The following is a 25,982-nucleotide window of genomic DNA, read 5'->3' as shown; positions in this document are numbered from 1 at the left end:
TTCTCATTTCTCAGTTCACTCTTTAAAGCAACAGATCTTTGGGGCCAGTGAAAATTATATGACACTAAAATATTTAGGTCTATTGACAATATGATGAAAATGTCAGGAGTTTTATTCAGTGAGAAATACAGGAATTATATTAGATGATTAGTAAAACGATTCCTCCCTCTCACCCACTCTCCCCATGCCTGAAAATCTCTCATTTCAGGCCTAATGGAAATTTGGGAAAACAAGTAATTTTTATCACCTTTCTGTGACTTTCTCTCAATCTGTGTTGTAAAGACCCTTACAACTCTTATCACTGTGTTTTACCACTGTGTCTCAGCATTCCTCCCAGTTCTGACATTCTATGACTTTATGACCTTCTACTTCCCAGTTGTTCAAGATTATTATGAGAATTTATTATTTTCAATTTGAAAAAGACATTGAGAGTAATTAAAACAAAATCATGATTTCCAAGCAATTGTTAGTACATTGGCATAGTCCCCAATTCCACTAGATAAAGACAAATAATTCTGTTGAGAACAATTGTGTCTGGAAAGAATGACTCCATTGACTCAAGGAGGAAAGCTTTCTATGTCAACATTAAAGTGGATTCATTTTGTGATTATTTTTAAAAATGTGTTCAATTGATTAAATTATTTTTCTTTTTCCTTTTTGAAAGAAAAATATCTACCAAAATTAAGATAAAAGAATCCCCAAAAGAATTGTTTTGTGAAAGGAATTGGTGGATTTTTTCTCCTACCTTAAAGCTTCCTGTATCAGGTATAGATTTTTTTAGCCTCCAGTCATGACTGTGCTTTCTTGATATGAATACTTGAAATGCTGAAAACAATTATCTGATTTGATGAAGGAGGTCATATTTCAATAGTTGGATTATTGATTCATCAGAAGTGGTCAAAAAACCTCAAATCTTCTTGATAGCTAAATTCTTTCTTCTGTCCTAGGGTTCAGGTGACTTTTTTTTAAGGATATATTTCCCCTGAAGGAAAACACTATAGGAGCAGATCATGGAAAGCATTTAATTACATAAGAAAAAACGGAATTATTTGATGGAATTTCAAGGCTTGGTGAAAAAAAAAAAAAAAAAAAAGATAACTATTGTGGACTGGGCAATCCCAAATAATGGAAGTCCCAGAGCAGAAAAATATTCATCTACAAAATGAATATTTGTTAACTAGAGGAAATGACAATATTAATATAAGAATTATCTCATTTTGGGATATGTATGCACTATGCTTTTTATGAGTAGGCACTTAATAAATGCTTGTTGATTGCTTGCTGAATAAAGAAGAGAGGTCAAAATTATATAATCTATATGTCATGCTTCTAGCCCCAACTGCTGTAGGATTCTCAAAAGATTATAAAATCTATAAAGTTTCCTATAAACCCTGAAAGGAACACTATTATAGACTACATTTGGATAATGTTAATGATGCCTAGTCCACTATCTCAAGTAGAAGAAACAACCAAAAGAAATCTGTGGATGATGGTGAGAGCATTGGATAGTCTATTAAAGGAACTGAATTCAAATCCTGCTTTTGCTTTGTACAACTTATAGGACAATACAGCCATTTTCCTTAAGCTTCTTATATCTCATGGGTTCTTATGGTTTTCATGGGCAAAATAAGAATGTTGGACTGGTTTATCTTTCAGTAGGTTTCAGGTTTAATATCCTGGCATAGTAAAAATGAACAGTGGATTTGGAATTAGAGGACCAGAATATTAATTCTGACTTTATTCTTTATTATTGTCTCTGTTTGAAGAGATAGAACTAGATGATCTCAATTTCATTTTAAACTTCTCAAACTCAGTGTTCAGTGGTCCTTCTTGTACAAAGTACTGAGAAATAATGAGAATGTACATAACATGTGTTGCCTGCTTTCTTGGATTACTTCCCATATTTACATATCAGCAAAACAGGTATACTTAGATGGACAAAGAAAAAAAAAAAAAAAAAAAGAAGATTCAAGGGTATAGCAGACATTCCTTCTTAGCATAGAGTCTTATTTAATTCCTTCTTCTCTCCTATATTCATCATATTATATGTCACCAGGATTAAAACAATTGTTTTATTCATATATGTGTGAGTATCTCACCATTTCTGTTCATGCTTATATTCACTAACTTCTTTGAATGAAATGAATCACTAGATACAATAGCTAGGTCTATTCCTTCCTATCTCCACATTTCTGTTGCATTGTTTTCCCTATCATGCTAATATTCAGGATAGAGTCTTGGGGAAGTCTCTTTTGCTATTTTAAAGCATTTGAAGGGCTATCATATAGAAATGAGGGATTAGAATTGTTTTGCTTAACTGCATTTAATGAAAGTCAAAGTGAAATTTAATATATAAGGAAGTAGTAAATTCTTCTTCACTAAAGGTCTTTTCTAAAGTTTAATGAACACATGTTGGGCTCAAGTTCATATTGACTCTTAGCACCCAGCCACTTATTGATGTAGTTCTCACCTTCAGCTTGTCACAATTAGCCTTTGTTCACAAACATTTCTCCATGGTCAATGAATCAATAAGGATTTTTAACTGTACCATGTGCCTGAAACTCTATTAAGAAAGAAAAAGGGAATAGAGAAAAGAAGATATTATGGAAGGAGAGAGGAGAAGAGAGAAAAAGAAGTAAAGAAAAAAAAATCCCTATTCTCTAGGATCTTACAATTTATTAAGGATGTGAGTGAATATGTATAGAATAAATGCTTGCAGACTAAATATGAGATAAATATAAGGCAGTTAAATGTTTGGTAATTTAGGCAGTTTGTATTAACAGTTGAAGGGAACAGGAAAGACATAAAGCAGATAAAGATTCTTGATCTGTGATTTGAAGGAAAGTAGAAAATTTGCAAGGTGAAGATGAGGATGGAATAAATTTCTTCAGTGAGGAATGGATAATACAAAGGTAAGGAATGGGAAGGGGAATACTAAGTGTGAGGAACAGAAAGAAGTAAATTAGACTAGAGTGTAGAGTGCATGATAGTAGATAATGAAGAAAAAATCCAAATGTAGCTTGAGATAATGAAGTTACCATACTCCTTTCCAATCTTTTATTCCATTCCACATTTTCATGATGCCTGCAAAACTCTGTTATAAGTATAACACTCAGTTCAGCTAATAAAAGCCATAAAGCAAACAATTAATCCTTAAATATTAGAACAGAATGTCTTCCCAAAAGATAGACATTCCCCTAGACATGTAGCTGAATAGTTGGTCATTATAACTCAGCAGTGCCTTGGAATTATTTTTCCAGGAAAGAATTTCTTTATTTTGGTTTCTTCCCACATTTCAATAGTGCAAAGCCCTCTGGGTAAGTTTATCTGTCCTGGTTTATGTGAGGCTTCAGACCCTTTGTAGTAGCTTGATGATGGGCAGGGTCTCCAGTTTCAAAGGAAAGTGCTTCCTAACAAAAGTTCTAAGGGGAATTTCTCCTAGCATCCTCCCACATACTACCTTGCACTGCCAGCAACATTTCTCTCCTGCTTTGAAAGCAAGCTGCCTTGTGATATTAAAGATATTCTAATCAGCATACTAATTAAGAAGACAAGTAAATCACTTTTTAAAAAGTCTTCACTGTAATAAAGGATGAAAAAAAGACAAATTGATAATTAGTTCCTAAGTTAGGATTGTTACTGCCAGATTTTGAGGTCCCTGGGGTTAATCATATCCCCAGGGTCTCAGAAAGGAGATAATAATAACAACTCACATTTATATAGTCATTGAAGTTTCAGAAACACTAAGTCTTACTTTATATGTGTGCTTTGTTGAAATTTCTCTCCATACCCACTTTGCTTCCCTCATACATAGTTTAGTGCTGCTTTTGTGTTCTCTGCCATGCCTTCTTTATCTTAATCTTATTGTTAACTACTCAGAAGACAGGATTGTTTAAATAAAGATTGTACTATAATAACCTTGGGGAGGGGAAAGGAGTGCTAGATTTTGAATCAGAGAACATGGATTTGATCCCAATTCTGATATATGTCACTTATATTATTTTCTTCAAATCACTTAAACTTCTAGGTCTCAGTTTCCACATCTGTAAAATGAGGGAATTGGAGTAGTTAATACTATAATTAAGAAAAGCCAAATTCTTCCCAATGTGCTCAGCCTAGTTCCATTCCTTACAGATATCTGATGAACCTATTTCTGACAATATGATTTAGATATAGACAGATAATCTTTTACTTGGAGGCTAAGGCAGAACTAAACATACATATGAAAGGTTCAAATGGATAATGCCGTTTTCTCAGGTTTGACAGCTTTTAGTGAGGGGTATAATTTTTCAGTCAACGAAAGACCTGAATGCCAGGTCTCAGAAAATATATGGTTTCTATTTAATTTGTTTTTTATACTTTACAGATCTTAGATAAATGAGTATATATAGGAAAAACAAAACAGGTTATACCCTTATAAGTTTCTAAACATTAGCAATGTCAGAAATACAATTCAGAAATTGAATTCTTTATCAGAGAGCCCTGGAGCTGGATCTGAGTCTGCAGTGTGTGTGTGTGTGTGTGTGTATGTGTGGTGGGGGGAGGCTGGCCCTAATGAGTGACCTACTTCACTTTGTCCAAACAGTGAGTTGGCCCAGCAGGAAAAATGTTTCATCCTCCATAAATATAGTAAAGATAATAAAGGGTTAATTTATCTAATTTACTTAAAATTAAGTTTGGCATAGACTACTAAAATCAATTTCTAGATCCAGGAGTTACTTCTCAGATTTTTGGAATTATATCAGTTGATAATTCAATATTGGGTGAGTCATAGTAGAAGAAAACTTATGGAAGTGTGTTATTAATGATGTCATAAACTTTTTTAAGGGTCAGACATATTCCCAAAGCAATTTGAATTAAAAACAAAACTTCACAAATACAAGAAAAAGGAGGTAATAACTCATCTAAAAATAAAAAGAAAGAGGATTTTATTGAAAAATAAGATTAATATGAAAATATAAATTAACACTGTGAACTGGCAGCCATGAGAGCTAATGTAATTAGACTGAGTTGAGAGACATTTCTCAAAGTCTATGATTCGAGGATGTTGATCTATGGTAATGACAGAGGCAAATTTTCACTGGGATACAAATGAAATTATAAGTTATAGAAGATGTAAGAGGGAGAGGGGCAGAGGGAAAGAAAGCAAAAAGAGACAGACACAGAGACAGAGAAAAGCCACAAATTTATGCTACTTGAAATGAGATTTATGGAAAGGGGCATGTTTAGAGAGGAAAAGTGAAGATTTAAATGGTCATTGTGCAAACTTCAGTTTAAGAGCTATACTTATTTAGAGGGCTCTGTCCTAGAAGGCAGAACTAAAACCAGTTTGTGGAGAGCTACAAGGAAAATGGATGTTGCATATGGAAGCATTGGTAATTATCAAAATTGTGAAATAAGTGCTGCCTCCAAAATTGGTACATTCTGCTTTGTTAGAAAATTTTAAACAAAGAATAGATGAACACTTAAATATATTGATGGGAATTTTTGGTTAGGAAGGCTTTAGACTGCATTATCACTGAGGTACTCTTTAACTCTGAGATTTGATTTTACAAGAGACCTTTGGAACAATAACTGTATCCTTACTTTTTTTTTTCTTTTCATTTTGATTTACTCCTTAAGTTTGGAAGTTGAGAAGAAGATCCAAACAAATATTCATAACCACCATATCCTTTTTTAAAGGTACCTTGCTTCAGATAGGGAAGGCAATATTACTGAGGAGGTAGCCAAGGTAAGCCTTTCATACAATGGTAGGGATGGATTTTTGCCCCCATATTTTTGCCCCCATATTCACACTCCCTTTCCTATTCTTCCCTCAAGACAAAGGTTACTTTATACTAGAGAAACTATGAAATGTACAAGAATTTGTGGCCAAAATTGCAAGTTTTTGGGAATTGTAGAATATTTATCCACCTGAATTCAATAGCACAGATGTGCATTCTTAATGAAGATGATAAAGTTCACTCTTGATTAATAGTCTTGAACATTTTACTAGTGCATTTAAGAAGAGATTTCTATTTTGATCTCAAACAGGTGTGAGTAGGATATTTTTAAATATACTGAACAATATGTATTCATGAAGAATTTATCAGGGAGGATCTTTGACAATTAACTTATGATAACCAAAATGAATACTGGCTAAATGGCAAATCAAGATTTTCAAAAATCATATTGCTTTTCATGGTGTCAGTAATTTCAATTCTAATTATTATGAAACTCTAAAGGGTATTACAATTGCAGGTCATAACAGAACATTTATTATACATTTCATTATTGCATTATCGAATTCAACTTATGAAAGTTTTGATTGTTGTTAAATGAAGTATTCTGGATAGCATTTTGAAAGATATAATTTGTTATAAGTATAGAAATGTTCAATATTTATATTGTCCTTAACTTGGAGGGGATGTAGAACATATCTTAAAACATAGAATATTAGAATATATTGAACTAAATGTTGGACTTCAAAGGAGTATTACAATATAGTATCATGGGATTTAGGATCAGAAGAGGCTTGGAAAATCAATGAATCTATATTCCATCTTTTACATTAAAGGAAACTAACCCTCACAGTGGGAAAGTGATTTATTCAAGGTCACATAAACACAGAGTCAAAATTTAAACAGATAACATTCTGAATTTCTTTCTTTAAGAGTGTTCCAAATCACTACTGATCAGAGAAATGCAAATTAAGACAACTCTGAGATACCACTATACACCTGTCAGATTGGCTAAGATGACAGGAGCAAATAATGATGAATGTTGGAGGGGATGTGGGAAAACTGGGACACTGATACATTGTTGGTGGAGTTGTGAAAGAATCCAGCCATTCTGGAGAGCAATTTGGAACTATGCCCAAAAAGTTGTCAAACTGTGCATACCCTTTGACCCAGCATTGCTGCTATTGGGCTTATATCCCAAAGAAATACTAAAGAGTGGAAAGGGACCTGTATGTGCCAAAATGTTTGTGGCAGCTCTTTTTGTTGTAGCTAGAAACTGGAAGATGAATGGATGTCCATCAATTGGAGAATGGTTGGGTAAATTATGGTATAGGAAGGTTATGGAATACTATTGTTTTGTAAGAAATGACCAACAGGAGGAATACAGAGAGGCTTGGAGAGACTTACATCAACTGATGCTGAGTGAAATGAATAGAACCAGAAGATCACTATACACTTCAACAACAATACTGTATGAGGATGTATTCTGATGGAAGTGGAAATCTTCAACATAAAGAAGATCCAACTCACTTCCAGTTGATCAATGATGGACAGAGGTAGCTACACCCAGAGAAGAAACACTGGGAAGTGAATGTAAATTGTTAGCACTACTGTTTATCTACCCAGGTTACTTATACCTTCGGAAACTAATTCTTAATGTGCAATAAGAAAATGGTATTTGCACACATATATTGTATCTAGGTTTTATTGTAACACATGTAAAATATATGGGATTGCCTGTCATTAGGGGGAGGGAGTGGAGGGAAGAGGGGATAATTTGGAAAAATGAATACAAGGGATAATATCATAAAAAAAATAAATAAAATTTTTAAAAAATTAAAAAAAAAAGAATTTCTTTCTTTGCTCCCAATCTGTCTTATTTGAACATATCAACTCTGAAATAAAATGTTAGAGTAGAAGAGACTTGAGAGATGGACTAATTCAATCTCTTTATTTTAAAACAGAGGTCACCCTGGATGAAGCATTTTAATGTGCCAATGAATTCCCTGTGACTAAAATTGCAGACAGATTGCCAGTATGTATTAGTGAAAGATACTTATATGGAAGGAAATTCTTGTATCTTTTGAAGTCACATATATAAATACCAAAGAAAAACAAGTGTGCAAGCCATAATAATTTTCTAGCCAGGTCTAGGATATGACTTCTAGGCTAATAGGTTAGAATTTTGCTTTTAGAAAAAAAAAAAAAAAAAAAAAAAAAAAAAAGGCATTTCATTGTCAAAGTAAATGAATAATCATTATTACCAAAAATAAATTGATAAATTATTCAAGTATTCATTGCAGGATTTGAAATTGCATCTTGGGAAACTAAAGCATATCTTCAAATATATGGAGAGTAATCAAATTAAAGACAGATTTTTGTTTGTTTTCTGTTTGGAAAATTAAACTAATAGAATTAGATAGAAGTGCGGCTATCTATATCCAGTCAGGCAGATAGAATTTTTGTTATGGCACTTTGTAATTGTAGTTTTAAAGAAAGCATTGAGGTTCTGCAACTCAAGTCTGAATCTCTTCCAAGCTATACTAAAGTTATAATGAAAGATCCAGAGAATTAATATTAATATATCAACATGTAAGAAAGGAGTCAGAAGTCTTGATGCTCCCTGTGATATCTCTCTTAGGTGTAGGTAAGTGTCCACTTTTATTGATCTATACCTTTTCAACCACTTTATCAAAAACTTCTTATCATTTGTCTTCTGCTTGAACATCTCCAGTGATGGATGAATTCATATTCACATTTTCGACAGCTCCAATTATTAGAAAATTCCTTTTAATATCCAGTCAAATTTATTTCCTTGTAACTTCTTTATCCTTAATGCTATGACTAGATGAAATCAACTGCTTCAAAAATGTTCTTTTCAGACACTATGGAAGAAAAACGAAGGAAACATTTTGGGCTAGGCATCTTTTGTTTGCTTGATTGTTTTTCCTTAAATCACAAATTGCTTATACTTATATTGCATTTTAAAATGCAAATGATTTTATGAGTATACATGTATATGTATATGCATTGTGCATTTGTTTGCATTTGCAGTTATACATGTATGTACATGCATATATTATACACATATGTATATAAATATAATATATGTTATATATACAAACACATGTATGTATATGTGTGTGCACAGTATGCATTGTGTATATATGTGCATATATATATATATATATATATATATATATATATATATATATATATATATAAAGTTATGTGAGCATATTTGCGTGTATGTGAATATATGTATTTGTGGGGAGGGGGGTTGTAACTTAATCTTGATAATGATCCTGAAAATAGATCATATTAGACTCCTCATTTTAGGGGCAAGAAAACTGAGTCTCAAAGAAGTAATTTTTCAAGAATTAAATAATGGATGAAGTCAAGATGGCAAAGTAAAGGTAGGGATTTGTTTGAGCTTTTCCCCAAATGTCTACAAATACCTTTAAATAATGACTCTAAATAAAATATAGAGTGGTTGAATGCACAAAAGACAGAATGAAACAATTTTCTAGCTCAATATAACTTAGAAAATCTGTAACAAAGGTCTTTTGCAACATGGTAAGAATGTAGTATAGTGTAGCACAGGTTGTGCAGGTAGAGATCCTGTACAAACATATCAGGAGCAAGCCTTGGGAGCCACTGACTCAGCAGTGACAGAGGCTACTTCTGGAGCTTTCAATATAAAGATAGTAAGGGGATTAAACAGAAGGAGATTATAGTCAGAAGGAAATGCAGGAATCTATTTACTAGCAATGAGGTAGAATTCTCTTGTTTTGCCCACACTAGGATTCATATCTTACTTGGGATGACAGTACCAAGGCAAGAAAGAGCTCTAATATACCAGAACCTGTGGCCATAGTGGAGGAGGGTCTTAAAGTTTCAGGCCAGAAAAGAGTGCTGGTGGTCCCTCACAGACCAGAGTACAGGGCAAAATATTAGTAGAAACTTTGAAAAAACAAAAAATTTACAGGTCCCCTGAAAACACCTCCAGAAGCCCCTGAAGCTTGAGAAAGTATACTCTCTTCTCTGGAAGCAGATCCCTACTTTAACAAAGAATTCACAATCAAGTAATAGTCTGGGAAAATGAGCAAACAATAGAAAAAAGTATCCTGACTATAGAAAGTTACTGTGTTTATAGTGAATAGTAAAACACACTTTGAAAAGATATCAAAATTGCTATATCCAAAAACTCCAAGAAAAAAAACAAAACAATAATAACAATTATAAAGTGGTTTCAGATCATATAAGAACTAACAAAAGGACTTTGAAAATCAAGTAAGGGAGAGAGGTAATGGAAAAATTAGGAAGGGCAACAAGAGTGATGCAAGAAAAATAGGCATTTGTTTGTATTTGCATTTATATATGTAAATATAATACATCTGTTTACATATATATATATATATATATATAAAAGAATATAAGAAAAAGTTTATGAACAGCATGATAAAGGCAATACAAAAAATACTGAAGAAAATAACACATTAAAAAACAGACTAGGCCAAATAGTGAATGAGGTACAAAAAAGTCAATAAGAAGAAGATGGAAGAGAAGATACACGAAGCTCTGTGAGTGCCCTTCTTCCCTCACTACCAATTAGTTAAATCAGCCTCAAAAATAGCGCTGGACTGATAGAATCCACAAGGACTGGAAGCACAACTTACCAGCTGAAGAGAATCTGGAGTTTCAACAGAAAAGGTCAGTTACCAGGGGAGGAAGAAGAAAGGCCAGCACAGACGGTTGGGTGGTGGCACACTGCGCCAATCACGCTGGGGAGGGCTCTGGGATCAGAGAAGCCATTGAGATAGAAGAATCTGGCACAGGCTGTTAGCTCTTCTCTGCTTATAAAACAACAGTTCAGAAGAGAAATCAAGCCACTTTAAAATTTAAAGCCAGATACTAGAACCACCCCAATCCTGAGGGTGACTCAACAGATCTCGGCACTGTGGGTGTGGCCAACTTAGGCTGTCTGGGCTTTCACCTGGGGATAGTTAAGAGATTGAAAAGTGGGCAGACACAGCCCAAGGTAACACACAGTGCCTGGCTCAGCTGGAGGCTGTGGAACTCAGCCCCAGAAGTCCCAGAGAAGCAGAACCTTTGAAATAGGGACTGCAGTTTCAGGGCAGACACTTCCAGTTTGAGTGCAGCAGCTTTTCACATCAGCTGCTGATATCCACATGCCACTGGGATGCATAGGCTGGGCTTTGTGTTGCCTTTACTGTTCAGTCTTAAACCTCAGGAAGTCACTAGGACACATAATGCCCTCAAAGCACAGCCCTGCTAATCACCTCTGAGGCGCTTCCAGGGGGGGGAGGGGAACTCTCTCCCAGAGCTCTCTCTTAGCTCAGGCACAGGAGCCACTGTATCCATCCGGTCTGGGAGGAAGCTGGTAAATAAATAAATAAATAATTTCCTACCCCAGGGACAGACCCCAAAAGATTTTTTAAATATGAGTAAAAATCAAAGAAAAACAATCGATTCCTTCTACACAGAGAAAGAGCAGGTATCCAACCCCGAGGAAGTTAACAGCAGAGAGTCAGCAGATAACAGCCTAAAGGGGAACAATACCTGCCCCCCATCACATAACTCTCTCCTAGAAGACACTATTAAAAAGTTAAGAGAGTTTGAAGAAAAATGGGGAAAGGAAAGGGAAGCTATGAAATTGGAGTTGGAAAAAATAAAGAATTCACAGGAGATGCAGGGAAACAAAATTTGTGAATTAGAAAAGGTAAAAAAATCACAGGAAAGTAGGATTTCTGAATTGAAAAAGACAAAAAAGTCTCAAGAAAATAGGATTTCTGAATTGGAAAAAGAAAATAATTCCCTAAAAAAAAATTAGGGAAATGGAAAAAAAATCAATAGAGCAAAATAATTAATTTAAAAACGAAATTGGGCATTTACAAAAAGAAGTAAGAATCAGTCAAACAAAACAAAACAAAAAAAAATGAAAAGTTGGAGAATAACGTCAAATATTACTGGGAAAATCTATAGACATGGAAAATAGATCTAGGAGAGATAATCTGCGGATCATTGGACTTCCCGAAAAGTATGACCAAAAAAAGAGCCTATATTCTATTTTACAGGAAATTATCAAAGGGAACTGTCCAGAGATAATAGAAACAGAAGGGAAAGTAGATGTTGAAAGAATTCATCGAACTCCTTCTGAAATAGACCCTAAAAAAAGAACTCCATGGAATATTGTGGCTAAGTTGCAGAATTACCACACAAAGGAGAAAATCTTGCAAGCAGCTAGAAAAAAAAAAACAATTTAAATACCAAGGTGCCACAATAAGGGTCACACGAGATCTGGCTGCCTCCACATTAAAAGATAGAAGGGCCTGGAACCTGATATTCCAAAAGGCAAAAGATCAAGGATTGCAACCAAGAATAAACTACCCAGCTAAGTTTAGCATCTTTTTCCATGGGATAAGATGGTCATTCAATGAAATAGAGGAATTCCATATGTTTCTAAGAAAAAAACCAGACTATATGAGGATGTATTCTGATGGAAGTGGAAATCTTCAACATAAAGAAGAGCCAACTCACTTCCAGTTGATCAATGATGGACAGAGGTAGCTACACCCAGAGAAGAAACAATAGGAAATGAATGTAAATTGTTAGCACTAATATCTGTCTGCCCAGGTTACATGTACCTTCGGAATCTAATGCTTATTGTGAAACAAGAAAATGGTATTTACACACATGTATTGTATCTAGGTTATATTGTAACACATGTAAAATGTATGGGACTGCCTGTCATCGGGGGGAGGGAGTAGAGGGGGGGGGCGATAATTTGGAAAAATGAATACAAGGGATAATATTATTAAAAAAATATATAATAATAAAAAAAAGAAAAAAAAAACAGACTTAAACAAAAAATTTGATGTACATCCACAAGACTGAAGAGAAACAGAAAAAGGTACACAGAACCTTTGAGAACTGTATCTCTGTTGTGGGTATATAGAAAGTACGCATGGATGATTTGATTTTACTGATATAAAAGAAAAAAAAAGGAGGGGTGTAGTAAAGGGAAGGGGGTAGTATCAGAAAAAGGGGAAGGAGTGATAAAAATGAGGGAAACTACATCCCAGGAAGAGGCATAGAAAATACACCATATCTGAGGGAATTTAGAGAGGGGGAGAAACATTGTGTGAATCTTACTCTCATCAGAAGAGGCTCAAAGAGTAAATAATTGTCATATTTGTTTTTCAGAGAATTCTCTCTCACCTCATTAAAAGGGGGGAGAGGAAAAGGGAAAAGGAAAAAGAGAATAAGGGAAGGGACGTGGAGGGAGGAAGGAGAGATACTAAAAAAAGGGAGGGCTGCGTGTCACAAGTGGGGTCTATAAATTAAATATCCGGGTAGGGGTTCAGGGGGGTCAAGGGAAAAAGCATAATCTGGGGATAATATGATGGCAGGAAATACAGAATTAGTAATTTTAACTGTAAAAGTGAATAGGATGAATGCTCCCATCAAATGGAGACGGATAGCAGACTGGATCAAAAATCAGAACCCTACAATATGTTGTTTACATGAAACACACTTAAAGCAGGGAGATACATACAGAGTAAAGATAAAAGGTTGGAGCAGAATCTAATATGCTTCAGGTAAAGCCAAAAAAGCAGGGGTAGCTATCCTTATCTCAGATTAAGCAAAAGCAGAACTTGATCTAGTTAAATTAGATAAGGAAGGAAACTATATCCTGCTGAAAGGTAGCATAAATAATGAAGCCATATCAATACTAAACAGATATGCCCCAAGTGGTATAGCATCTAACTTTCTAAAGGAAATGTTAAGAGAATTGCAAGAAGAAATAGATAGTAAAACTACACTAGTGGGAGATCTCAACCTTGCACTCTCAGATTTAGACAAATCAAACCACAAAACAAATAAGAAAGTAATTTTAAAAGTAAATAGAACATTAGAAAAACTAGGTATGATAGACTTTTGGAGAAAACTGAATGGCAATAGAAAGGAATATACTTTCTCCTAAGCAGTTCATGGATCCTATACAAAAACTGACCATATATTAGGACATAAAGATCTCAAAATTAAATGTAGGAAGGCAGAAATAATAAATGCCTTCTTTTCAGATCACAATGCAATAAAAGCTACATTCAGTAAGAAGTTAGGGGTAAATAGACCAAAAAGTAATTGGAAACTGAATAATCTCATGTTAAAGAATGATTGGGTGAAAGAGCAAATTATAGAAACAATTAATAATTTCACCCAAGATAATGACAATGATGAGACATCATACCAAAGTCTGTGGGATACAGCTAAATTGGTAATAAAGGGAAATTGTATATCTTTAGAGGCTTATTTGAAGAAAATAGGGAAAGAGAAGATTAACGAATTGGGCCTGCAACTTAAAAAGCTAGAAAAAGACCAAATTAAAAACCCCGAGGCAAAAATTAAACTTGAAATACAAAAATTAAAATGAGTAATCAATAATATTGAAAGTAAAAAAACTATTGAATTAATAAATAAAACCAAGAGTTGGTTTTATGAAAAAGCTAATAAAATAGATAAACCTTTGATAAATCTGATCAGAAAAAAGAAAGAGGAAAATCAAATTGTTAGTCTTACAAATGAAAAGGGGGATCTTTCCACCAATGAAGAGGAAATTAGAGAAATAATAAGGAGTTACTTCACCCAACTTTATTCCAATAAATTTGATAACTTAAGTGAAATGGATGACTTCCTCCAAAAATATAGGCTTCCTAGATTAACAGAGGAGGAAATAAATTGCTTAAATAGTCCCATTTCAGAAAAAGAAATAGAACAAGCTATTAATCAAGTCCCCAGGAAAAAATCCCTAGGACCAGATGGATTTACATGTGAATTCTACCAAACATTTAAAAAACAATTAGCCCCAATGCTATATAAACTATTTGAAAAAATAGGAGATGAAGGAGTCCTACCAAACTCCTTTTATGACACAGACATGGTACTGATACCTAAACCAGGTCCATCGAAAACTGAGAAAGAAAATTATAGACCAATTCCCTTAATGAATATTGATGCTAAAATCTTAAATAAGATATTAGCAAAAAGACTTCAGAAAATCATCCCCAGGATAATACACTATGATCAAGTAGGACTTATACTAGGAATGCAGGGCTGGTTTAATATTAGGAAAACTATTAGTATAATTGACCATATTAATAATCAAATTAATAAAAAACATATGATCATCTCAATAGATGCAAAAAAAGCATTTGACAAAATCCAACATCCATTCCTACTGAAAACTCTTGAGAGTATAGGAATAAATGGACTATTCCTTAGAATAATCAGGAGCATATATTTAAGACCGTCAGTAAGCATAATATACAATAGAAATAAAGTGCAACCTTTCCCAGTAAGATCAGGACTGAAACAAGGTTGCCCACTATCACCATTACTATTCAATATAGTACTAGAAACGCTAGCCTTGGCAATAAGAGCCGAGAAAGAGATTCAAGGAATTAGAGTAGGAAATGAGGAAATCAAACTATCACTCTTTGCAGATGACATGATGGTATACTTAGAGAACCCCAAAGACTCTGCTAAAAAGCTATTAGAAATAATTCAGAATTTTAGCAAAGTGGCAGGATACAAAATAAATCCACATAAATCCTCAGCATTCTTATATATCACCAACAAAATGCAACAGCAAGAGATACAAAGAGAAATTCCATTCCTAACAAATGTTGAGAATATAAAGTATTTGGGAATCCATCTACCAAAGAATAGTCAGGAATTATATGAGAACAATTACAAAACACTTGCCACAAAAATAAAGTCAGATTTAAATAATTGGAAAGACATTCAGTGCTCTTGGATAGGCCGAGCGAATATAATAAAGATGACAATACTCCCCAAACTAATCTATTTATTTAGTGCTATACCAATCAGACTCCCAAGAAACTATTTTAATGACCTAGAAAAAATAACAACAAAATTCATATGGAAGAATAAAAGGTCTAGAATTGCAAGGGAACTAATGAAAAAAAAAAGTCAGAGGAAGGTGGTCTAAGTATACCTAATCTAAAGCTATATTATATAGCAGCAGTCACCAAAACCATTTTGTATTATTGGCTAAGAAATAGACCGGTAGATCAGTGGAACAGATTAGATACAAAGGACAAAAAAGGGTACATCTATAGCAATCTAATCTTTGATAAACCCAAAGATACCAACATTAGGGATAAAAATTCATTATTTGGAAAAAAATGTTGGGAAAACATATATGGGTCCACACTTAACACCATATACCAAGATAAGATCAAAATGGGTCCATGATTTAGGCATAAAGAATGAGATAAGAAATAGATTAGAGAAACAGAAAATAGTCTACCTCTCAGACCTGTGGAAGAGGAAGGAATTTATGACCAGAGGAGATCATTATTGATCACAAAATAGAAGATTTTGATTACATCAAACGAAAAAGTTTCTGTACAAACAATACTAATGCAAACAAGATTAGAAGGGAAGTAACAAATCGGGAAAATATTTTTAAAGTTAAAGGTTCTGACAAAGGTCTCATTTCCAAAATATATAGAGAACTGACCCTAATTTATAAGAAATCAAACCATTCTCCAATTGATAAATTGTCAAAGCATGTGAACAGACAATTCTCAGATGATGAAATTGAAACTATATCCACTCATATGAAAGAGTGCTCCAAATCACTACTGATCAGAGAAATGCAAATTAAGACAACTCTGAGATACCACTACACACCTGTCAGATTGGCTAAGATGACAGGAACAAATAATGATGAATGTTGGAGGGGATGTGGGAAAACTGGGACACTGATACATTGTTGGTGGAGTTGTGAAAGAATCCAGCCATTCTGGAGAGCAATTTGGAACTATGCCCAAAAAGTTGTCAAACTGTGCATACACTTTGACCCAGCATTGCTGTTATTCGGATTATATCCCAAAGAAATACTAAAGAGTGGAAAGGGACCTGTATGTGCCAAAATGTTTGTGGCAGCTCTTTTTGTAGTAGCTAGAAACTGGAAGATGAATGGATGTCCATCAATTGGAGAATGATTGGGTAAATTGTGGTATATGAAGGTTATGGAATATTATTGCTCTGTAAGAAATGACCAGCAGGAGGAATACAGAGAGGCTTGGAGAGACTTACATCAACTGATGCTGAGTGAAATGAACAGAACCAGAAGATCGCTGTACACTTCAATGCTGTATGAAGAGGTATTCTGATGGAAGTGGATATCTTCAACATAAAGAAGATCCAACTCACTTCCAGTTGATCAATGATGGACAGAGGTAGCTACACCCGGAGAAGCAACACTGGGAAATGAATGTAAATTGTTAGCACTACTGACTATCTACCCAGGTTACTTATACCTTCGGAATCTAATACTTTATGTGCAACAAGAAAATGGTATTTACACACATATATTGTATCTAGGTTTTATTGTAATACATGTAAAATGTATGGGATTGCCTGTCATTAGGGGGAGGTAGTAGAGGGAGGGGGGATAATTTGGAAAAATGAATACAAGGGATAATATTATAAAAAAAAAAAAAAGAGTAGAATTGCTCTACTGGAAAGAAAAGCAAAAAAATTCTGAAGAAAAAGAAAACTGCTTAAAAAGTACAATTGTTCAAATAGAAAAGAATTTACAAAAGCTTACAGAAGAAAATAATACCTTAAATTTGAATTGACTAAATAGAAGTTAATGACTGTAGGAGCAAAAAAAAAAGCAAAAAACAAAAACAAAAGAAGAAAACAAAATAGACGATAATTTGAAATATTTCTTAAAGGGTAGTTGGATGACTCAATTGAAATGGATCCAGCAGACACAATTTAAATATTATTGTATTAATTGTAATCCATGAACAACAAAAACAAAAGCCTATATATTTATTTTCAATTAATTATCAAGGAAAACTTCTCTGCTTTTCTAGAACCAATTTAGGACAAGGAGAAAATATTGTAAGCACCCAGGAAAACAAACAAATAAACAAAAGTAATCCAATTATCATGGAGGCAGTGTCAAGATAATACAAAGTTTAGTAGCTTCTAACTTAAAGAGGGTAGAGCGTTTGGGATATGATTTTCCAAGTTACAACTGAAAATTACTTACCTAGCAAAAGTGAATATAAGAAATGGAAATTCAATGAAATAGAGGATTTCCAAGCATTCTTGATGAAAAAGCCATTGCTGAAAAGAAACTCTGACTTGCAAGTACAATAATCAGGAGATCATTTTAAAAATGTAAAAAAGAAAAGGGAATTCATAAAGGAATAAGGTTAAACTATTTATATTACTATATGAGAAGACAATACTTGTAATTCATGAGAAATTTCTCTTTATTGAGCCAGTTAGAAGGAATTAGACAATTAGAGAGCATAGGCATAAATATCTTTCCAAATCCAAATCCATTTTGTGGATTATTTAGATAACTATTTTCCCCTCTGTTTCTAGTTTTTCTTGATGATCTTTTGAAGAATGCTCTTCAGATTCCGTTTTTTTGTTTTTTTTTTTTTTTGGTTTTTTTTTTTGGTTTTTTTTGGTCAAGGCCTTCAGGTAGACCAATAATTTTTAAATTGTCTCTACTGGGTCAATTTTCCAGTTTGGTTATTTGTCCAGTGAAGCACTTTACATTTTCTTCTATTTTTTCATTTTTTTTTTTCAATTTGTTCAGCTGATTTTTGGTGTCTCATAGAAATTAGCTTCTACTCTCCTCATTGTAGTTTTTAATGTGTGTTTTTCTTCAGTTAAGTATCTTTTCCATTTGATTAATTCTACTTTTGAAGGTATTGTTTTCTTTTTTTAAACTTTTTAATTTATTTTTTTCTGATTGTTAACTTTTAAAATACACATTTCTTTATGAATCATTTTGAGAGAGAAAAATTAGAAAAAAAGAAAGAAAAAAAAAACAGAAAAAAGAAATGAACATATAATACATTGATTTACACCCAATCTCCTTAGTTCTCCTGGATGCAGATTGTGTTTTCTATCCAAAGTTTATTGGGATTGCCTTGGATCACTGAATCCCTGAAAAGAACTAAATTTTTCATCGTTGATCATCACGCAATCTTGCTGTTACTGTAAACAATATATTTCTGGTTCTGTTTATTTTACTCAGCATCAGTTAATAATAATCTTTTCCCCAAAATTAGCTTGTTCATAATTTTTTTACAGAACAATAATATGCCATTGCCTTCATATACCACCACTTATTCAGCCATTCCTGAACTGATGGGCAGCTACTCATTTTCTAATTCTTTGCTACCACAAAAAAGAGCTTCTACAAAATTTGTGAGTCCTTTTCCTTTCTTTATGATTTCTTTCAGTTATAGACCCAGTAGTAGCACTGCTAGGTCAAAGGGTACGCACAATTTTATAGCCCTGTGTACACAGTTCCAAATTGCTTTCCAGAATCATTGGATCATTTCACAACTCCACCAAAAATGCTTTAGTGTCCCAGTTTTCATACATCTACTTCAACATTTATCATTATTTTTAACTGTCATCTTAGCCAATCTAAGAAGTGTGAGGTGGTACCTCAGGGTTCTTTCCATTTGCATTTCTCTAATTGAGTTATTTACTGCATTTTTTCATATTCCATCATATGAAAATTGTTCATGTCATTTGACTCCATATTAATTGGGGAATGACTTGTATTCTTAGAAATTTAACACAATATGTAATTGTGTCAATATATATATATTAAAAAGTAGATGTTTATCAGAAGCACTGGCTGTAATAATTTTCCCCATATTTGTACCCTTTTAATCTTATTTCTGTTGGTTTTGTTTGTGTAAAACTTCTTTAATTTAATATAATTAGAGTGATCCATTTTGCCTTTCACAACATTTTTCTAGTTCTCCTTTGGGAATAAATTCCTCTCTTCTATAAAGATCTGATTGGTTAATTTTCTTTTGCTCTGCTAGTTTGTTTATGGTATCATCCTTTGTTCCCAAATCATGTACCCATTTTGACCTTATTTTAGTATAGGATGTGAGATATAAATCTATGCTGAGTTTCTCACATATTATCTTCCAGTTTTCCCAGCAATTTTTGTGAAATAGTGAATTCATATGCCAGAAAATAAAGTTTAGGATTTTTTTCAAATAATGTATTATTATTGTCATTGATTATTGTGTCATGTGTGTCTAGACTATTCCATTGGTCCAACATTCTATTTTTCAACCACTACCAAATGCTTTTGTTGACTGCTTCTTTATAATAATAATATAAAATAATTGATTTTAGGTCTGGTACTACTAGGCTACCACATTTTGCATTTTTCCATTAATTCCCTTAATATTCTTGATCTTTTGTTCTTCTGGATGAATTTTATTTTTTCTAGCTCCACAAAATATTTTTTGGCAGTCTGAGTGGGTATGGCACTGAATAATTAGACCAAATGTAGGCAGATTTGTCATTTTTATTACATTAGCTCAGCCTACCCATGAGCAATTAACATTTTCCAATTGTGTAGATCTGACTTTATTTGTGTGAGAAGTGTTTTCTAATTGTGTTCATATACTTCTGGGTTTGTCTAGCCAGGTAGATCCTTTGATGTTTTATTTTTTCCACAGGTATTTTAAATGGAATTCCTCTTTCAATTTATTGCTTCTGGACTTTGACTGAAATATATCAAAATGCTGATGATTTAATTGGATTTATTTTACATTCTGCAAAAATGTTGTTTTGTTCAGTGGATTTTGTTTTGCATTTTGCCGATTGCATTTTTTAAAAATGCATTCCTTTTCTCCCTTGCATACTTCTCTTTTATCTTTCCATTTTTTCTTCTACTTCTTTTATTTGTCTTTAAAATATTTTATGAGCACTTCCAAGAAGCCTCTTCAGGGTTGAGACCAATTCATATCACTTTGAGATTTCCTCTGTGGAGGCAGCTAGGTGACACAATGGATGGAGCACCAGCTTTGAATTCAGGACGACCTGAGTTTAAATCTGATCTCAGACACTTAACACTTCCTAGCTGTGTGACCCTGGGCAAGTCACTTAACCCCAGTCTCAGAAAAAAAAAAAGAGAGAGAGTTTTCCTCTGTGAACATTTTGCTCTCCTCTGAGTTGGTGTTTTGATCTTCCCTATCACCATAGTAATTTTCTATGGTCAAGATTCTTTTCTGTTTCTTCCTCATTTTCCTTCCTTTTTTCTTTGTATTTCCTCTTTTGTGACTTTTACTACTGAACTCTGTTCCTGGGATAAAAGGACTGCTGTCCCAAGCTTCTTATGTATCTCTGAGTCTTGGTCTTGAGCACAGAGCACAACTTTATTTACTATTGTGTTCCCAACAGGAGGTAGCTTTTTCTTCTCTTTCCAGAAAACAGTTTGGTTTTCCAGGATTTACCTTCTGAGCTGGTACTGAGGGCTACTCCAATAATCTGCTCTGCTAGTGAGCCAGAACCAAAGGTCTTAATTGTTTTTTCTCACTGGCTTTCTCATATTTTATCAAAGCTGGGCTGAACATCCCTTTCATCCTAGTGAAACTGGGATTTCTTTTTTTGACCTTTCTTGAAATCTTTTCAGTCTGTTTTAACCTGGAAAGTAGTTTTATTTCATTGGATTCTACTCAGAGGTTTGGTTTCATGTGGTTTTCAAAGGAAATTGGGAGAGTTCAAGAAGCTTCCTGGCTTCACTCTGCCTTCTTGATTCCCTGCACAGATCCAGATGTAAGTTGAATATGAATGGATTATATATATATATATATATATATATATACATATATATATATATATATATATATATATTAAATTAAAGGTTGAGAGGAAAGTGGACTGGAACAAAACAATGAGATAGGTAGAACTAGGTAAATAATCTCATATAAGAGTCAAGAAAAAGCTTTTATTGTGGAGGAGAAGAGAGGAGGAGGTAAGAGGAAGTGGGTAAACCTACTCTCATCAGAATTGGCTTAAAGAGAGAATAGCAAACTCACTTAGTTCAGTACAGAAATCTATCTTAACTTATAGGAAAATAGAAAGGGAGGGAGATAAGAGAAGTGGAGGAAGTGGTGACAGAAGGAAGGTAATATTGGGGGGTAAGGTATTCAAAAGCAAAATAATTTTGAGGAAGAATAGGTTGAAAGGAGAGAATAGAATGAATGAGGAGATTATAGAATGTAGGAAAATACAATTATTAAAAGTTACTGTGAAAATGTTTTAAAGAAAGCATTTCTGACAAAGATCTCATCTCTCAAATATATAGAGCAGTGGTCCTCAAACTTTTTAAATAGGGGCCAGTTCACTGTCCCTCAGACTGTTGGAGGGCTGGACTATAGTAAAAACAAAAACTCACACTCTGTCTCCACCCTCAGCCCATGGGTTTGAAAACCCCTGCTATAGAGAACTGAGTCAAATTTATAAAAAGAGACATTTCCCAATTGCTAAATGATCCAAAGATATGAACATTTTTGGCTGAAGTAGTCAAAGCTATCTATAACGATATGAAAAAAATGCTCTAACACACTTTGAAGAAATTATTCTGGGAGAGGCAGAGCCAAGATGGCAGAGAAGACACACACAACTTTCTAAGCTCCTCTCATACCCTCATTACAAATTATCAAAATCAGCCTCCAAAATAGCTCTTGACTGGTAAAATTCACAAAGATTGGAAGTACAACAACTCACCAACTGAAGATTATCTGGAAGATCACCAGAAAAGGTTTATCCTGAGCAGCGGTAGCAGACTAGTGCAAGCAGGGAAATAGGAGAGCCTAGTAAACAGAGTGGACTGGGAGTGGGGGTAATCTTTGTGGCTGGAAAATATACAGTGTAGACTCTACCACAGGTTGTTGCTTTGCCTTGGTTGCAAAGCAGTAGACCAGCAGAAAAATTAAAGCCAAAGACAGAGGATACTCTAAAAAACCCCAGAACCTAACAGTATGTGGCTATACCCACACAGCACTAGAAGTGAGTGACTCAACCAGACCACAGCACAACTGTGCAGCTGCACTCTGCAGCACCGGGCCACCCAGGGCAGTCACAAATCTGCACAGCAGGGGGACACAGCCTGGGGCAGCCTCTAATCTGCACAATAGAATTTCCCCTGTGCAACTGTGCTTCCCTGGGCAGAGACACCTCTAGTGCCAAGTGGGGCTATTTGCAGGGCAACTGCTAATATTCACAGCAGGGTTCTGCCTGTGGTAGTGACACTTTCCCTGCTCATCCTCTAGCCTCAGGCAATTGTTAACCCTCACAATGGGGCTCTTCACAGGGGACTTCCTCAGCTTGGCCAGTGCTACCCAGGCCTGAGTCAGAGTCACTTCTAGTGGGGAATTTTTCCCCAGAAACTATACTCAAAGGTTATAAAACCATGCACACCTTTTGATCTAGTAATAATTATACTAAAAATTCTATGCACCCAAATAGATAAAAACCCAAAAGAAAAATATCCATATATACAAAAAAATTTTATACACATACACACACACACACACACACACACACACACACACACACACACACACATATATATATCAGCCCTTTTCTGGAAGCAAATATTTGGATATTGAAGGGATGTCTATCAATTGGGAAATGACTACAAATTGTGGTATTTGATTATGATGAAATACTACTATTCTGTAAGAAATAATCAGCAGAATGCTTTCAGAAAATCCTGGATAGGATGAGCTGATGCAAAGTGAAATGTATTGTGTACAAACTATCAATATTAGTGTAAGATGATCAGCTGTGAAAGACTAAGCTATTCTCAGCAATACAATGATCCAAGACAAGTCAAAAAGACTTATGATAAATGCTATCCAACGTCAGAGAAGGAACTGATTATTTCCAAGTACATTTTTTTCCTGCTATGTTTTCTTTGATATCATGATTGTTATGGAAATGTTTTGCATCTACATATGCATAACCTGTTTCAAATCTAAAGTTTGTGAGGAGGAAAGAAGGACATAATTTGGAAGTCAAATTTTTTAAAAAATTAATGTTGAAAATTGTTTTTACATGTAGCTGGAGGAATAAAATGCTAAATAAAAATTTAAAAATAGAATTAAATAATTGGTAAATTAATTGGATGATAATTCAAACTTTGTTTTTCCTAACCTAAGTATTCCTCTCCTAGGGGGAATATAATTCCTATCTATCTAGGAAAATGTCTCATCTCTGTGTTTGGAGAATTTGTTTAATGGGAGCAATATGATCATAATTTGATCATATTCATGATGATGAAAATGATTATGATGATGATGGGGGGGGCAAATGATTCACATTTATATAGCACTAAATGTTTTAGACATACACACTCATCCCAATAAAGAAAAACTTTTCATCAAAGAACTTTAAGTATAGATTCTAATTTCAGACATTCTTCAAACAAGGGTTGGACTAAATGTGGTCACTTTCACATTTGGAATTTTTTATTCTATCATTTTATGTCTATCAATTAATAAATCAAACAAGTTACCATTCTATGTTATATATCAAGATATCTGGATTACTAAGAATATTCATGTACTATTATTTTTCCTTTCCCTTGTCAAACTGTATCAAAATAAAAGAATATTGATTTAAGAAAGAATGTAAACTATAACCAAGACCTCTAATGTCATTAACATTTGTCTGGAAAATTTATGAGAAAATATTTCCTGGGGATTCTCCTGGAACCTCTGAAGAGAAGAATTGATCTTTAGCTCCATTGAATTCTGAAAATGCAGCCCCTAAGGAGAAACTAAATACCCCAGAGTTCAATTAGAACCTGTAAGAAAACTTAATAAAAGTTCATTTTTTCTATTTAGAAAAATGACTAAAGATTTTGTTTCAATTTTCATTTTTATCTCATCTTGTTTTTCTCCCTGTGACTTAAACCTCAAGCTTCTATGGAGTGGTCCTTGACATTTCACCTAAAGTGAGAAGGCCACAGTTAATAGGTACTAGACTGAACCTTTAAAGAAAATGTTAATGATTCTTGCCATGCCCAAAGGAATCATAAGGACTCTTTTAAGTTGGAAGTAACAGGGAAGCAAAATTGCTGTGTTGATTGGCAGACACCTCCCAATGGTCAAGGACTCTCATCTCTAAGAGAAGAATGTGTGTAATATAGAAGTCTGGCCTTTCATTTTTATTATTTATTCCTTTCAGCATCACTATTATCAAAGGCAGAGCTGTGTGAAGGAATGAATATCAAACTGGAATTCAAAGATTTCTGTCTCTTTGACATTCAAATGTCAATTTACCTCAGGTCCTCTAGCTAGCTAGCTCCAGATCATAACCCATGCCATCCACCCTGGATATCTTGTCAGCTATTTAGCTACTCTGTGTCTCCATTCTTTTCTACTATAAAAACATCACCTTCTGGGCCATACTTGGATAGGTTATCTTTTACCTCCTCTTCCTTCTAGTTATTACACTCAGGTTTAGAAATATGCCCTAGACCTAACTTATACTGCTTGATTAGTAAACGAATATAAACTCAAGTACTCCACTGTGCCCAACAGGTTGGCAAACATAAAACTATATTTTTATATTATGCACCCCCAAATACACACAAAAATAGATAGATAGAGATAGATGATAGATAGATAGATAGATAGATAGATAGATAGATAGATAGATAGATGATAGATTGTTTTTACCTTCTGTTCCAAGACAGTAATCAAACTGATACTCCTTATATCTCTCCTGCTTTTCTCCCTCTCCTCTCCATCCTCATTCTCTCACTTTGTCAGATCTCAAATAGTCAAAAGTTCATAGATTTGGAGATGGAAACAGCTCCCCAAATTTACAAGTGAGCACTTGGGATCCCATAGAGATTAGATGACATGTCCAATGTCACATAACCATGGTTCAAACTTAAATCCAGTAATTCCAACATAAGCACTACAAATCTACTCCACAATACTGCTTTCTGGAGTGAGAAGAGGAATAGACAAGGTCAGGGAGCTGCTAAGATAAAGTTTGTTTGAAACACAGGGAACGTGAAGTAGAAGCTATGTATGTCCACCCTCTCTAATTCACTAAGTGTTCTCCACATAGAAATGGAACCTACAGAAACAACAAGGAATCTGAGGTCTTCTCACTGATGTTGGTTACTCCAACATATGGAATCAAAAAGGAATATTAGGGTGCATCTTCTAATGCATATTCTAAACTTCCCCTTTACTGCTAAATTAGTGCTTGTTTAATATTAAATCTTGGAATTTCCAAGTTTCCACATGAAGGCAATAATGGCCTTCACATCAGAATACTGTAATTACACTTGAAGGAATTGCAATATTCAATCTTAATATGACACATGAGTAA

Source organism: Sminthopsis crassicaudata, chromosome 1 (genome assembly GCF_048593235.1).
Source record: "Sminthopsis crassicaudata isolate SCR6 chromosome 1, ASM4859323v1, whole genome shotgun sequence".
NCBI lineage: Eukaryota > Metazoa > Chordata > Mammalia > Dasyuromorphia > Dasyuridae > Sminthopsis > Sminthopsis crassicaudata.
The sequence above is the reverse complement of the archived record's forward strand: the minus strand, read 5'-3'. Positions refer to the sequence as shown.